General features: G+C 50.3%; 2 long non-coding RNA genes across 2 annotated transcripts; one reads left to right on the forward strand and one right to left on the reverse strand.

The window, feature by feature from the left end:
* The first annotated feature begins 5,938 nt into the window (after window positions 1–5,938).
* Window positions 5,939–6,480, forward strand: LOC141917796 (uncharacterized). The gene is made up of 2 exons (XR_012621463.1): window positions 5,939–6,027; window positions 6,252–6,480. It is a non-coding gene; the product is annotated as an uncharacterized LOC141917796 (long non-coding RNA).
* Window positions 6,481–10,484: 4,004 nt separating this feature from the next.
* LOC141917797 (uncharacterized) lies at window positions 10,485–14,551 on the reverse strand. The gene is made up of 2 exons (XR_012621464.1): window positions 13,969–14,551; window positions 10,485–11,948 (listed from the first exon to the last, which is right to left on the reverse strand). It is a non-coding gene; the product is annotated as an uncharacterized LOC141917797 (long non-coding RNA).
* Between the last annotated feature and the right edge of the window lie 376 nt (window positions 14,552–14,927).

Raw genomic sequence — 14,927 nt, forward strand, 5'->3', positions numbered from 1 at the left:
CGTAATTTCTATCAGAAGACAGCCTGTCACATTAAACTGCAGCACTCTGCTTCCATTATCGGAGCTGGAGATAAACCGCAGATATTAAGGGAGATTTTGGGATTATTGAGCCTCTGAGTATGATTTAGACTAACGGTGTCATGTTACCCTAATGAACAACGTACTGTTTCCCAGCAGCGCGGCCGTGCCTTGTGTTGGTCTGAGCTGCAGCCGCTGCAATGGGCACAAAGCGCTCAAACTCGGGAAAATATGGCAAAACCGTGTTTCTGTAAGATGGCTGGAAATGCTCTGACGCTCTGTCAGGTGGGCTCAGGATACGCAGTGGGGACAGATGGGACTTAAATGTGCAGTAAATAATGTCCTGATGTCCCCTGCAAATGTGTTTGCTAATTGCAGCTACCAGGAATTTAATTAAGACCCGGGTTAATGCCCGCAGGATCAGCGGGGCCCTCCTGTGCCCGTGGGCTACGGCCAGACCCTGAGGTGATGACGAACACGGTTTCAGATGATGGTAAAGCAGAGCTGCAGGTGTTGGGCTCTTCCTCCCCTTGGCTTTACGGTCAGGGTAAGGCCGGGATTGCAGTAAATCAACCACAGGCTCGGTAGTTTCACGCAGTCAGTGTTTAGAGTCAGCGTGTTTGTGTACCCTCCCTCCAACATGGATGCTCACATGGAAGAAAAACCCTGCTTTCACAAAAAGGGGAAAAAAGGAGCATGCTGCTGCCTGACAGCACATCCCCAGGCTTTTGTCCATCATCTCTGGCCAACTCTGCTGACTTCACAATCCGTATTCTGTCCAGGTCCCTTCAAAAGGTACCCGAGGCAGCTGTGTGTGGGAACCTGTTTTCAATATTCCACATTTCTTCAGGAAAATGCCCCGTGTTTGGCACAGAGGCAGCATGTTGTGTAAAGGCCCTGCTCCGGGCCAGTTCCCTCCCAGTGCTCCCAGCATCAACACCTCCCCACCTGGTAACTGGAGGAAGTGGAAGAGCTGGCCTGCGGGACATCGAGGTCTGCCAGCGGATTACTGGAAGCTGGGGGGGATCTGGACATGAGCCTGCCCAGCGGTGCAGAGATCTTCTCTGATGGATGAAGTTGGCATTAATCCACCACGCCTCGCCCGGGAGATGCTTTGCTGGCGGCATGGTGTGTGTACCACCCCTGCCCAGGGAGCAGCGGTGAGGGCCGGGAGCAGGGAGGTGATGTGAATTGTACCCTCTGGAAAGGTGCTTGACACAAATCCGTGATGCCAACGGACGCGAGAGCAACACTGCAGCCAGCCCAGATCAGCTCTAGGACGTACGACGTGCTGTGGAGGCGAGGAGACCAAGCAGATTTGGGTCTGAGGGATGGAGACCGCTGTGTGCACAGCTGAACGAGGGTCCCGGGGGAGGCTTTGGGGGCTTGTACAGGAGCGGGGGGGGCACCAGAATGGCGTTAGCAGCCGTCACAAACCACCCCAAATCCAACCGAGCAGCCGAGTCGGCTCTGCAGGATTTGTGGTTCACAGTGAAGGCGCTACGACTGTCTGCCCTCATGGAGAAGACGGTGGGTCCCTCGGTGAGCGGAGCGGAGTCTTGGAATCATTTACTGCTCATCGGGGACCCAGTAGCCCAAAAAGGCTTGAAAAGGGGATTGCAGCTTCTCACCGAGTCAGCACAGACCCGCTATGCTCCTGCAAGCAGTGCCCGGCAGCTTCTGCCCAGCACCCCAGCACAGAGCCCAGGTGTCCCCGTGCTACAGAAACAGCAGGAAGGACCCTGGGGAGAGGAGTTTCTCTTTGAATTCTGCCCCGAGAAAACAGCCAGCTCCCAAGGGCTGACCTCGTGGTTTGGACGCTGGCTTTGGCATAAGGTGATGTTTGTGCGTGAGGTGCTGGAGGTGCAAGAAGTACCTTAATGGCACTTTAAATCTCTTTAAAACATCTGCGCCTGCGTGAAGGTACCTGGGGTCAAACTTAAGCTTCGCCTGGCCGCACAAGTCAGAGGGTTTGCACTGGCCGTTTGCGCTCCTCACGGTGCCGGGACGTGAGGCCCCTGGCAGCCACCTGTGCTCCACGAACCAGCCCCGCTGCCCTCGGCATGGCCGCCCAGCAGCCTGGCAGCACTGGCCCTTCCCAGTGCCGGAGCCAGCCCAGGGGACAGGGTGGGTGCTGCCAGGGGGCTGGTTTTCCCCCCGGGCTGATGGAGAGGGAGCTGTTACACAGAATCCAGAGCCCTCGGTCGTTCTTCTCCTGTCATTTTTAAGGATGATCCATAACGTGTGAACACCACCCGCAGTCGAGGCCTAATGACGCTTCTCAAGCGATCGGCTGCATTTCCAAGGAAGTCTTAAACGAGCACTTAAGCTGTAGTGCTGCTGAGTGCCGGGCTGCGGGTGCCGGGGTGGCTCCGCATCCCGCGGCTGGGCTGGGCTCCTCGCAGCCAACTCCCACAAGCGCTTTTATCGCAGAGTTATTAGGCCATTATGGTCTACGATTGTCTTTTACTGCCTTTGATTTCTTCTGTTGTCAGGCGTGAGGCAAGTGATGTGTAATATGATCCAAAGTGTTCTTGTTTGTTTTAATCTACTGTTTTAATATATTATGGCTTCCTGCCATTATGCCTTTCTGAGATGGACCCTGGAGTCACTCACAGAGGTTTTATATGTGCAGGAGCTGAAAGGCATTTTTCCAGTGGGTACATCTTATGGCAGGCAGAGCTAATCTTAGGTTTTTCTCCTCTGTGTGTGTGTGTGCATTGACGCTGGTTGTTTCCACCTGAGCGTCAACAGTCCCACCACGCTGCCTATCACAAGTGTTCTTCCATCCTGATTGTTTTGCTTAAGCACCTCTGTGCCATATGGACTAAAAATACCAGTATCGGTGGCACTGCAAAAGCTTCTGCTGTTTTTCCCCCAAAGAAAGGCAGCTGCCTTACAATGTCATGTGGTACCATGGCGTGGCTTGTCCTCCCTGCTGGCTTCCAGGCTTTCCCCCAGGGTTCTGCAAGGCTTCACACCGGGGCTGAGCATTGGGCTCAGAAAAGGTGGCAACACTGTGAGTTAAAAGCCCCACTGCCAGCGCTTCATCTGCCGTCGGGAGGGGCCTGAGCCGCGATCACCGCAGGGTCCAGCACTGTCAGTTCAGCCAGCCCGTCGAGGAAGAGGAGGAGGGGAGCGTGGCGCCTGCTCCTTTGGGCTGGGCTGCTCTGCCCTGCCTGCAGGTGGGGGGACTGTTTTGGGGAGCACCCCAGGCTCCCTGCCAGGCACTGGGGAGCGGGGGCACCAGCTGGGACTGGCTGCCCCGGGATGCCCCTGCATCCCCATGACGCACGTGCTGTGTTTTGGTGGGCTTTTTTTTTAACATTGGTGACAAAACTGAGTATTTTTGTAAAGCATTTTAGCCTGGAATAATCGTGTGAGCCCCAGCAGGGTTAAGAAGCAGTGATTTGAGGGGAATTCACGGGAATGAGCTGCTGCAGCGGGGACAGGGAGGTTGATCCCCTCGCCACGGGAGGTGAAGTCTGCCCTGGGCTGGAGGCTGTGGGGGAATGGGAGAGCTGTCGTGGGGGCTGGGATCTCTGCCCCAGGGACGCCGCTCCAGCCGTGCGCTGCCTGCCCGCGGGTCGCAAGGAAGAGCCGGAGGAGGCCGTGCAGAGAAACACCATGGCTGCTTAACGCCCTTTTGGGCTCACACCGGTGTGATTTTCAGGCCCACGTTTGACTCAACCATAAGCCAATAAACTGAGGTGGGCGAAGAAGAGCCTCACCTAGGTGGTGTGGGTCCCCGGTGCCATGCGGGAATTTTCCACAGTTAAAGCATTTGGGGCTGGAGCTGAACAGATCCAGCATTGCAGCTCGGCTGAAATCCTGCCACGTGCTCGGGTCATCCTTCAGCTTTTTGTCAGCTTAATGAAATGGTCCCATTTCCTTCTTCCAGATGTGCCCACTGCTAAGTGCCTGGAAAATGCATTCCCCGGGGACTGAGCCCGCAAGCGAAATGGAAATGACCTACTGTGGGCTGCATTAGTCTCCGTGTCATCGCTTTTATCTCCCTGCTGTTAAAGTGTTTTTACCCTTCCAGTGGTCAGTCACCCTCCCGGCCCTTCCCTGGCCCAGCGGCCATCCTGGCAGCGCCCGCTCCCGCCGTCCTCACTGCCGCCAGCACATGGCAGGAGCCCGCAGCTCTGTGCAGGGAGGGGGCCCGTGAAAACACCCCCAACCCAGCTCCTTCCTCCTTCCTCTGACCTGCTTTGGGCTCCCTCCCTGGGGCGGCGGGTCTGGGGGGAGGCTGCAGGGCCACGTCCATCACCCCCAATGTGGCCTGGGCCGTCGTGGTGGTGCGAGGGGAGCACGGGGCCGGGCAGGGCCCTTGGGGGTGCTCAGTCCCGTGTGTGAGCTGCCGGGGCACGGGGCTTGGGGAGGAGGGGGCTCGGTTCCCTCCCCTGCCTCAGGGGTCCCCGCCGCGCCCCAGCCAGAGGGTGAAGGTGGAAAGGAGACTTGAACGGCAGCGTCCTGGGCGCTCCGACACAAAATGCTGAAGAGGCAGGTCTTGCTTTTATTTGCACCGGTAGCTGCTCAGCAAAGTTAAATGAAGCAGCGTAAATTTAATTAATGGCAGAATCTGGCTCAGTGGTGAGAGAGGGGTATGAAGAGAATGAGCATGAAAACGAATTCTTCTGTGATTTTAACCCCAAGGTTAACCATCGGTGCTAAGGTTAGATTCAAGATAATAAACCCCACGGTGCCTTTTTAACGTCGATGGTGCTGCAGCCCCCCCGGCTGCGCTGTGCCCAGCCCGGGGACGGGACACGGCGGGTCCCGGGGGGCTGCAGAGTCCTGTCCCCTGCCCGTGCCCTCCCTGGGCTGCCGAGGCTGCGGGGCTGGCAGGGAGAGGAATGGCACTGGGAGGGAATCTTCCAGCACTGCCTGAAGGTTAAGGAAGGGGATTGGGGTTTTTTAAGAGCTAAACATAGGAAAGTGGTTTTCCTTGTTCATTTAGTTTTGCATTTGATGAGATTATTCAAGGGGAAAAAACAAAAAAGACTTGCCCATAGCTGGAGTAAAATGAATGAATGAATGAATGCAAACCTGCTTGCCATTAAATTTTAGCTCAAGGAACCGCCTGCCTCCTCCGGTAGTGCTGCTTCAGGGAATGGAAGTGTGATAATTTACTTAATTTTATGGTAATTACACTGCATCATGTAATTCCATGACTTACAGAAATACACAGCGATGTCTTCTTTAACAAACACCTTCATTGCTGTAATGTAGACAGCGAGGTACCACCGACCGAACTGGCTTTTGCAATTTTCTTGGGAAAACCAGAGGCTGTTGGAAAAGGAGAAGGATGAAGCAGCGGAGGCTGATGACGTTTGCCCTTGCTGGTCCCTCCCACAGCTGATTTGCCCTGGGCAGCGGCCGGAGCCCCCCCAGGAGTGGTGTCGGGGGCCATCGCTGAGGGGTGGCTGGTTCCTCAGAGGAGTTCCCCTCTCTGAGCAGGACCTGGCACGTCCCGGCCAGGCTGAGACAGGATTTTGCAGACCAAGCTCTGCTACAACCGCAGGCGCATCTGCTTGTCCCATTTGTGAGACCCAAACCCGATGCCCCCCCCCTCCCTGAACCAGCGCTGAGATCAAGGTGCTGGGGAGAAGGGTGGGTCCAGCGCAGGAAAGATGGGCCACGTTCCCTTTGCTTCCCTCCGAAGCGCTGCCAGTGCTGTCACCGCCCCCGGCCCCGGGGGAGCCAAGGCCCTTTCGGGGGGAAGGAGGATGCTCAGCAGGCAGCAGTGCTCACCCCATTTTCTTGTCTTGCTCTCAGCCTGCGGAGCAAAGCCGTGTCACCTCCCTCTGCTCGGGAGCGTTACCAGATGCAGATGCGGTGCTCCCTTTCATTTCAGTCAGCCTGCAGGATTCCAGGATTTTTCTCCGTGGAAGACCTTAAATACTCTTGTGCCAGAGCCCAGGTCCCTGCCTTGCAAAGACCTCCGAGCAGCGGCGTGAAGTCGATGTGCACGCACCATACCGCGTGGGATAAGCAGGAGTAAAGGTTAATGCACTGGAAAGTCTGTGCGGGAGGAGGTGGGGAGAGGAGGTTTGCAAAGCCCTCGCTCCGCTTCAGAAATCACCTGTGGGATAATGAAGTCGCTTCTCTGCCTGCCCTGATTTGTCCCTGTTCTGTTACAATCCCTGTCTGGCACTAGCGACACGGCTGTGTTCGCAGAAGGTGCCAGACCCTTTTTTCTGAGTTCTTTTCTGCTCATATTTGGCCAGATCCTACACGAGCGGTAACAGCCCGAGCAGCAAACTCCGCTCTGCCCCGGGTGCAGGGTCAGGCTGCGGTGAGCGGCTCGGCACTAGGAAGGCACCTGGAAAAAAAGAGGAACTTTTCATCGCACAAGGAAGCAAAAGCGTTGTTTTCCTCCTTTATTGAACTTTGGCAAATAATATGTGTGTGTGGGTTTTACATCAATAGCTATAAATAAAAATTTGAAAGCAATGTAATACTTGTCATTAAGATAAAGGACATCTATTGGCACAAATCATTGAGTAAAAACCCTTTAATGATAAAATAACATTCACTCTTTAGCTACTTTATTTGTCTGAAAAACTCAGCTTACACTCAGTTCAACGTATCACCTTCCACAAAGTTAAAAAATGACATAAAATGACATAATAAAATATACCTTAAATTTCATCATACAAGTACCTTGGCAAATCTGAGCAAGCTGAACCGTCTACTGCTGGCCGCAGTAGTGAACATTGCCATTGCCTCCCATACCCCTTGTTGCCTTTGGACTGAAAAATGCAGGTGGACTCAGCGTGTAGGTATTACAACAACTGCGTGTCGTCTGAGTGGTGGTGGGATCTGCTAGCATGAGTTGAGTCTGCTGAAACAAACGTCGAGTCTGCTTATTGCGGAAGAACATAGAAAGCTTTCTGGAAGATTGAACACTATTACAATCATTAACTGTCTTACAAAAAAACCCTAGTTAAAATTCTTGTATCTGTTACTGTCTTTGGCAGATAAATAAGAAAAAAAAATAAACAGACTATATTACAAAGCTTTCATTATCACAATCTACTGTATAAGGCCAAATAAAAATATGGTTCTTTGCACTAATGAAAGCACATCTCTAATATATCCTTAATGACAGACAATATAAACACTCTACCGACGTTACTTCAGATGCCTCGTTAGAAGACTGCGACTTGCGTACTCCTGTTCCCCCAGGGGCACTCTTCTACGCGGAGTAAAGTGTATTGAGCAGTTGATTTGGCTTTATGTCCGGTACGATGGGTGAGTCGGGGCTCCCTTACGGGGCTGAAGCCGGGCCCGGGCAGACAGGACAACCCATTTGCCAGTCCGCTAGCGGTGCTGTGGAGCTGGGGGCCTTGGGCCTGAACGCGGTTTGTGGCAGGAGCAAACACTCCGAGGGGGCAGGAAACACCGTCAGGAATCTGGAGGCAGAGCGGAGGGTGGGGAGCGGGGGCTGCCCGCGGGGGCCGGGCGGGTGGGAGCCCCAGGCGAGGTGAGGGGTGATCCCGGCACCCCCCCCGAGCACACTCCCTGCGGCCGGTCCCCGGGCCATAAAGCCAAAGTAACTCCTATTCCTGGGAAAAAACGCACAGTTGGCTCCGGTTCGAGCAAGGCATGTGTCCTACATGACGAATCGGCTGGGAAAAGAGTTGCCAGTTGGGCAAACTTTTCCTCAAATAACAATTTAGTTTAACTGGAACTCAACTGGAGTCTGTGTTTAAAACACGGACAGATCAGAACGGATCTAAGTATCAGTTCTGAGTTGTACGAGGCAAAACTGTGCGTGTTTTCACAGCCGGAATGTACACACAACTGCGCCACAAGTGCTAACAGATAACAGGCTCCATGCATAAATAAATACCATCGAACCAAAAGACCTATTTTCAAATTCAAAAAAAGAAGTTGCCATTAAGAACCACGATGCATCACACTGCTAAGGTTTTGCCTCATGCATAAAAATGATAGCGCTGATTGGCAGTTGCTAATTATAATACTACACCGTCACACAGAACAATTAGCTGTTCAGACCAAGTAGCACAAATGTAGAAAATAATCTTTTTTTTCTTTTTTTTTTTCAACAGAGCAAATTAACACAGATTGTTTCTTCAGCAAAATATGAAACTGTAAACTTTGGGCTCATTCTGCAACTTTTCCCCAATCTGTAATAAACAAAAAAAACCCAACGGGAAGAAAGACTGACGTACATTTTTAAGCGCACCTTTTCCGTCTATTACAAAAGCACAACCTAAAACGTATAAAGCTTTTTCTTTTTTGAATCACAGTTACCAAAAAGAAACAGTGAATAATTTATTACATACGCTATAATAACATTACTCTAAACAACTATTCTCTATGAGGTATATCTGAGAAAATTCGGTAAGGGATTGCACGGTCTGCGTTGCCAACATGCCCAGTTTTATATTAAAGCTTTGGAACCATGAAGAAATAGAGGAGGAGAGGGAGAGGAGAGGAGGAGGAGGAGGAGAAGGAGAAGGAGAAGGAGAAGGAGAAGGAGAAGGAGAAGGAGAAGGAGAAGGAGAAGGAGAAGGAGAAGGAGAAGGAGAAGGAGAAGGAGAAGGGGAAGGGGAAGGGGAAGGAGAAGGGGAAGGGGAAGGGGAAGGGGAAGGGGAAGGAGAAGGAGAAGGAGAAGGAGAAGGAGAAGGAGAAGGAGAAGGAGAAGGAGAAGGAGAAGGAGAAGGAGAAGAGCCTTTGGTATTATTAGGAGTTTTGTTCTTTGCAGGGCTGCGTTGCAAAGCACCACAGTACAAAAAGCCCACCAGGTACGATTCGGCGGCCCAGTTGAAGCTGAGGTATTCACAGGAAGAATAAAAAAAAGCACAGAGAGGTCTAGACTGGCAAAATCGTTGCTTTGGTTCAAGCAAGGCACTCGTCCCGTGGTAATGTCACACTTTGCAAGTGAAGCAGGAGTCTGGAGAGAGGCGATTGCTGCAGAGGACCCTGCCAGCTCTGGGGGATTTCTGTGGCCAGGCTGCCGCCCGCCCGAGCCTGGCCACGTGGCGCGGGGGCTTCGCCTAGCACGGGGGCAGATCGTCTCCTCCGCGCCCAGAAGGCATCCTGAGAATTCTTATAGCTTTGTATGGAAGGAATACAGAGAGAGATACAAAACGCACACTTGTCAAGTCCCTATCTTTCCCAATACAGACTTCAAACCAAAAAGAACCACAAACCAAAAGGCCACACTTGATGACAGCGGAGCGGTGGTGTTGAGCTGTTGGCCATCGGTCGGGGTGACCCCGCAGGCGTTGCTCGGGCGTGTTCTTAGGGAACGGCTCCAGCCCCGCCGCGCTGCCGGCCCCCGGCCCATCCGGCCGTGGCTCCTCAGGCCCCACGGCGACGCGGGAGATGCTGCGATGGGGGGAGCATCGCCCACCCCGACGGTCACCCGTGCGGGTCAGGGTCAGAGATTTATAATCCAGCTTTTAAGCTCAGCCAAAAGTGCGTACCTGCCACCTGAGGGAGGGGTTTTAACCTTTTAAATTCACCTCCCAGCCCGTGCCCACCTTGCTGGTGTTTTCACTGCGGGACAGGCGCTGCTAATGGCAGGATGAGGGGGGCTCCTAAAGAAAAGCTGAATTTGTGTCTGGAGGGGCCTGGGGGAAGCGGTGGGAGCAGCAAGGTGTCCCGGAGTGGATTCGGCCCATCAGAACACCTGGTGCAGTCGTATAAACGGGATAAAACAGGCTAAAAGAAACAAATGCTAAAGGGCACCACTAATTCCCCCAAGACAAACAACCGACTTTTAAGTAATCACTTAGGAACATGATACTAATGGAGCTTAATGTAGCTTTGTTTCATTGCTAACTTGAGAAAAATAATTAATTGATTTTCATATGAAAACTGTAATTGCAAACACCACCACCAAAAACATAAGCAGGAGGGAGCAGCCTCTGTCCCTGCCGTGCCCACCAGCGTGCGCCTGGGCTCAGGCCGGGCCAAGGGCTTGCTGCTGGGTGGCCAAGTGGCCAAACTGAAGGAGAATCCCCTCCCGCCAGCCTGGCCACCAGCAGTGGGCTCTGGTAGCGTGGGGGCCCGCGGACCAGCCCGTGAGATCTGTTTCAAGCATGGCACTGCTTGAAAACACTAATTTCTAAGGCTAATTTGCTGCTGCAAACGCCCGCCCGTGAGCGCGGCGGCGGGGCTCGTGCGGGCGGCGGCACGCAGGTCCCTTCCCCGGGAACCGGCCGATGGCCAAGGCTCGGCTTCATCTCCAGGTCAACACCACTGCTCCACCCATCTGGTGGGGGGAAGGACGTGACACGCTTTCACGTCCCCAAACGTTTTTGGCTGGCAGGAAGGCATAAGGGAAACACAGAAAATGTCATCACCAGAACTGGCAGCTTCCACGAGAAGTATTTCTTTGGGTATCTGGGTTGCAGCTGTACGTTACTGGGTGTAGGAGAGAACAGTTGAAACTATAAAAGAGCACAAGCAAAATGCAGACCGCACAGAGAAAGAAATCTTTGGTATCTTTGGTATCATCAACACGATTAAAATTACAAATGGAAAAAGTCAGTGAGGTAGCCTCTTTGGTTCTCACTAGAAATAGAAAGGTTTTTTCGTTTTTTCTTTTTTCCTTTTTTTTTTTCTTTTTTCTTTTTTTTTTTTTTTTTACACACACAGAAGTTCATTCTTGGAAGCAGCTAGTTTAAGGGTTTCTCTCTTTTTGCTTGGCATGTATTATTTTTTCCCCCAGCTTAAGTTTTAAGAAGCCACAAAGTTCAGGCAAAGTATCCCAGTGTCTTTTTTTTCCTATTGTTTCTGAATGCACAGTTTTAGGTTGAGTATTCATTGCTTGTCCTCAAAATTCGCTCTGTTGTTCTTACAGAAAATCAGCTGTAGTGCTTTAAAGATAATTCTAAATAAAAAATAAAAACTATACAAGGGCATCCTCAGATGATGATGATGAATAAGTTAAATAAATAAGTTATATTATGAAGGCTTTATGTGCCATGATAAAGGTACGTCGCACTTTCTAATCACATGGGAAGAGATTAACTTAAATAATTTAAACTTTGATATTTAAAAAATTAAAATGAATTCAAAGAAGAAATTAAAACTAGACTCCTGTTTTATGTAACTCGTTATTTTTCTCCTGTCTGTAACAGAACCTGGCTGCTCTATGAAGCAATACTAACTTTTAAATGTATTTACTAACATAGGCTTAGCATCTCTGATGCGCTACAACAGTAAAATGGATAAATAAATTATTAATCCCAAATTAATTAATAAATGATTGAATTAAATAGTTACAAATAACTAACACTGGAGCCTGATCCCGCAGTCTCTATTCAAGCAAAACTCCCATTGAACTTTAAAGCTAAAATGAAACCCAATGGGATTTAGACTGAACAGAGATTTCAGGACCTACTCTAAGACTAAATTAAATAAATTACATTATTGATAGATAATATATTGGGTTAAAACCCACAAGTGTCTGGAAAAAAATAAAACCATTTTAAGCTTTGCCTTTTTAAAAAATTTAAACAATAAAAATTCCCCTTAATAAATATAAAGGAGGCCAAGTATAAAGTTTCCCCGTGTCTTAAAAATACTTCGGTGTTGTGACAAGCAAGAAAACCATTGGGTTTTGTCCGAAGCTCACACGCTCTTTGCAATACCATGTCGTTACCGTGTCTGGCTTTGGAAGAGGAGATCCCTACTCCCTTATGCAGGTTTGAGCGTAGTTTGCTGGTTTAGTCCTTCGCAGGTCTTTGGATTCAGCTTTAGGTAAGAGAGATCCAGAATAAAGCTATTCAACCGAAGTCATCAAGCACATTCTTTGTTCCTTCGCGGATGATTAAGGAATATCCAAGGTTTCTTGAAAGTTGAATTCATCTCGGATGTGCCCATGGTAGTAACTCCAAGTACACGGTACAGAAGATGCTGGGATACTCTCTGTACATACTAGTCTTTCGTATCAGAATAAATAAAAGGAACAAGTTACATTACACGGCTCTATATTCATAAATATATGGTATATAAATGTAACATATCTATTTGAGTTTTAGTATGGGCAGAATACAGCGTATATTCTGCTCATATGTGTACATACAAATATATCTACCCACAGTATATGCTGTCGACACTCCTCTTCTGAGACAGCTCCTACCTAAAAGCCTACAAGAGTTGACAGTGAAATGGAAGACGTAACATCGGGCCGTGAAAGATGCAGGGATAAAAGATTTGCAGCAGTACTTTCAGATGTTCGGATGAGAATGATTTTTTTTGCACTCCCCAGCACAGAGAAGCCTCACGTGCTCTGCTGAGCAAACGCTGGGGCGCGGGCAGTGAGGTCAGCCTCGGCGCTCCGCGGGGCAGTTACAGTGCTCCCGGGGTGCGACTGTGCAGCCACGTTGGAAAGAGCGAGGCAGAAACTGAACCCATAACATTGCATAACAAAAAATTGCAGGATTTGGGGAAAATTAATGATTTCATTCAAGATACATTTTTTAATAATTCAGTAATTGATCTAGGCTTACGTCGTTACGGCTGTTGGGATGAACTCTGACCAGAAATAAAAAGCCCAGGTCTTTGCTCAGAGAGCTCAGGAGAAGCCCCGGGCAGTCTCCCCTCCCCTCTCCACGGGAGGCAGGACCGTCCCTCCCGGGATGTCCCTACACCCAGTGCCCCACGGCCCGTCCCTGCGGCGGCCACCAAGCGCCGGCCTCGGAGGGTGCCCGGGACTGGCGCCTTGCCCGTGACAATACACTTCTCTGCCTTGTGACTGCAGTGAGGAAGGGAGGCGGGGACCGCCGGTTGGGTTTTCACTGGCATCTCCTGCAGTGGTGAGAGGGGCACTATGGGATGGAGCGTGAGGAAAGCGATCGACAGCCAGCGTCGCCTGACCCTGCCTCAGACCGCGGGAGGACGCTTTCGGAATGAGACGTTTCCCGTGAGGGCGACGCTGCAGCCAAAATGCACATGGAGAGGCTGGTTTAGAGTGGACCCTCTCGGATGGGAATGAAGGTGAAAGTTCAACGGGCCCACACCACCTCAGCTGGGCCCTGCTCCACCGCCTGCTGACTCAGAACGTCCCACTCAGAGAGCCCGAGGCAGCAGTACGCATCAGCCCAGACCTGAACCATTTTTTGGCAGCTTCATTCCATGTCTGACTACGAGGCTTCTTTGGATCATTTTCGAATCAGGCACGATCTGTCTGGAAATCTATGTTGAAGGATGTTTTGATTCCCAGAGCTGGTACATGCTGTCTGTTTAGCTGTGCAGATCCTGAATTTACTTTTCAAAAACCTCTCCTGTCCTGAGCAGACAAGGTTTTTTGAGTTTCTTTCATTTTTTAAGCATAAGCATCGGAAAATGAGTGCAGCAGTTTTGCAAAGCAGTTAAAAAGAAGCCCTCAGTTAAAGGTAGAGATGGAGCCAAATGGTACCACTGTGCTCCAGCTCTGAGGATAAATTTGGACCAAGGTCTGCGTGTCATGATTTGGATCACTATGATTTGACCAACCCACATAACATGTCTAATACGTCAAAACAAACTACTGAGCTGCCACAGGAACTGCTGAAATCTCAGTTTTGGTTCAGATCAGGATCTGATCTCAGTGAGCCAGGCTGCGGCGGTGCTCAGCACTTACAGTGACATAAATCGGTACATATATATATATTGCAAGTTTTATCCCTGGGGAAGAGAGAGAAGGGTGCAGGTTATTACTCAACCGATTTCACACACAGAAGGAAGGCTGTTCAGAGCTCTAGACATACAGGAGACCAACTCTACCCGACAACACAAGTCACACCCAACCAACAAGTTTTTCCTACGTGGCTCTGGAGAGAGGAGACGTACCAGCGTAGTATCCCAACATCTTGCACTTGGAGTCCGTGTAGCTCTTGGAGAGATCCCGTGTGGGGCAGAAACAGGGAAAACATAAATAAACCCACCCTTTTGGTTGCGCAAAGAAACAGAAGTGGTTACCTGTACAGAGATCAATGGTGCTATATGCATTTAGTCGTGCAAGAGGAGATAATGAACTGAAACACAAGTCGTGAGAATCCTCATCTTTGGTATTGTAGCTGTTGAGGTTTTGGTTGCTCTGTTCCTTGTTCTTTTGAAAAAACTGCATAGGCACAAATTAAAGACAATCTTCAACTTTAAGATGACTGAGTTGTCAAATGAAGCAGCAATCGTACTGGCTTTGCTTTGTTCTCGTTCTTGTCAACCCTTTCTTTGAGATCTGCTTCCTAAAACGTCCAAGATGTCTGTCAAAACACAGTGTGTTACTTGTTTCCTTCCTGACGTGCTTCCTTGTTTTTTTTATTTTTATTTTATTTTTAAATGGAACAGTTTGTTGCAGAAGAAGTAGGTGCAGAAAACGTTTCTTTGGTTTCGATTAAGTAGTACATAAAAAAAGTCTCAAGTGTCTCTAAAGAACCACGACCGCGCTTGGCTTGCTGCCGCGGGCTCGGCCGGTGCTCCAGGAGGGGCCGGTCACTGGTAAACGCGCACAACGAGCGGCCGCGGCCGTTTCGGCGGCGCGGGTCGGGGCTCTGCTCATGTCGGCCGCCCGCTCCGCCGCGCAGCAGCCGCTGGAGGTGGAGAGAGGGCTGGGAGTTTGTGAGGCTTCCCCATCGCCAAACAGCCACCCGCACCAGCGATGACGAAGAGAAAATGGCAAGTTATAAACATCTTTGGCTTGCAGTAATCCTGTCTCTTTGGTGTGCTGTGTTCCCGCCAGCTTGGGTAACTGGTGGATAAAAGGAACTTAGGGATGCAATAGATCTAGATGGCATATTGAAGTCATATGCGGCACATCTAAAACGGTCAGTGGCATCGGAAGGGCTTGTTTCTGGTTTTTTCCTGCTTGAAAGTACCATAAAATACCAAAAAAATGAACAAAAATACATCGAACGCTAAATACGATTCAGTAACAAGGA

The sequence above is a fragment of the Strix aluco genome, chromosome W, assembly GCF_031877795.1.
Source record: "Strix aluco isolate bStrAlu1 chromosome W, bStrAlu1.hap1, whole genome shotgun sequence".
In the NCBI taxonomy this organism is placed as follows: Eukaryota; Metazoa; Chordata; class Aves; order Strigiformes; family Strigidae; genus Strix; species Strix aluco.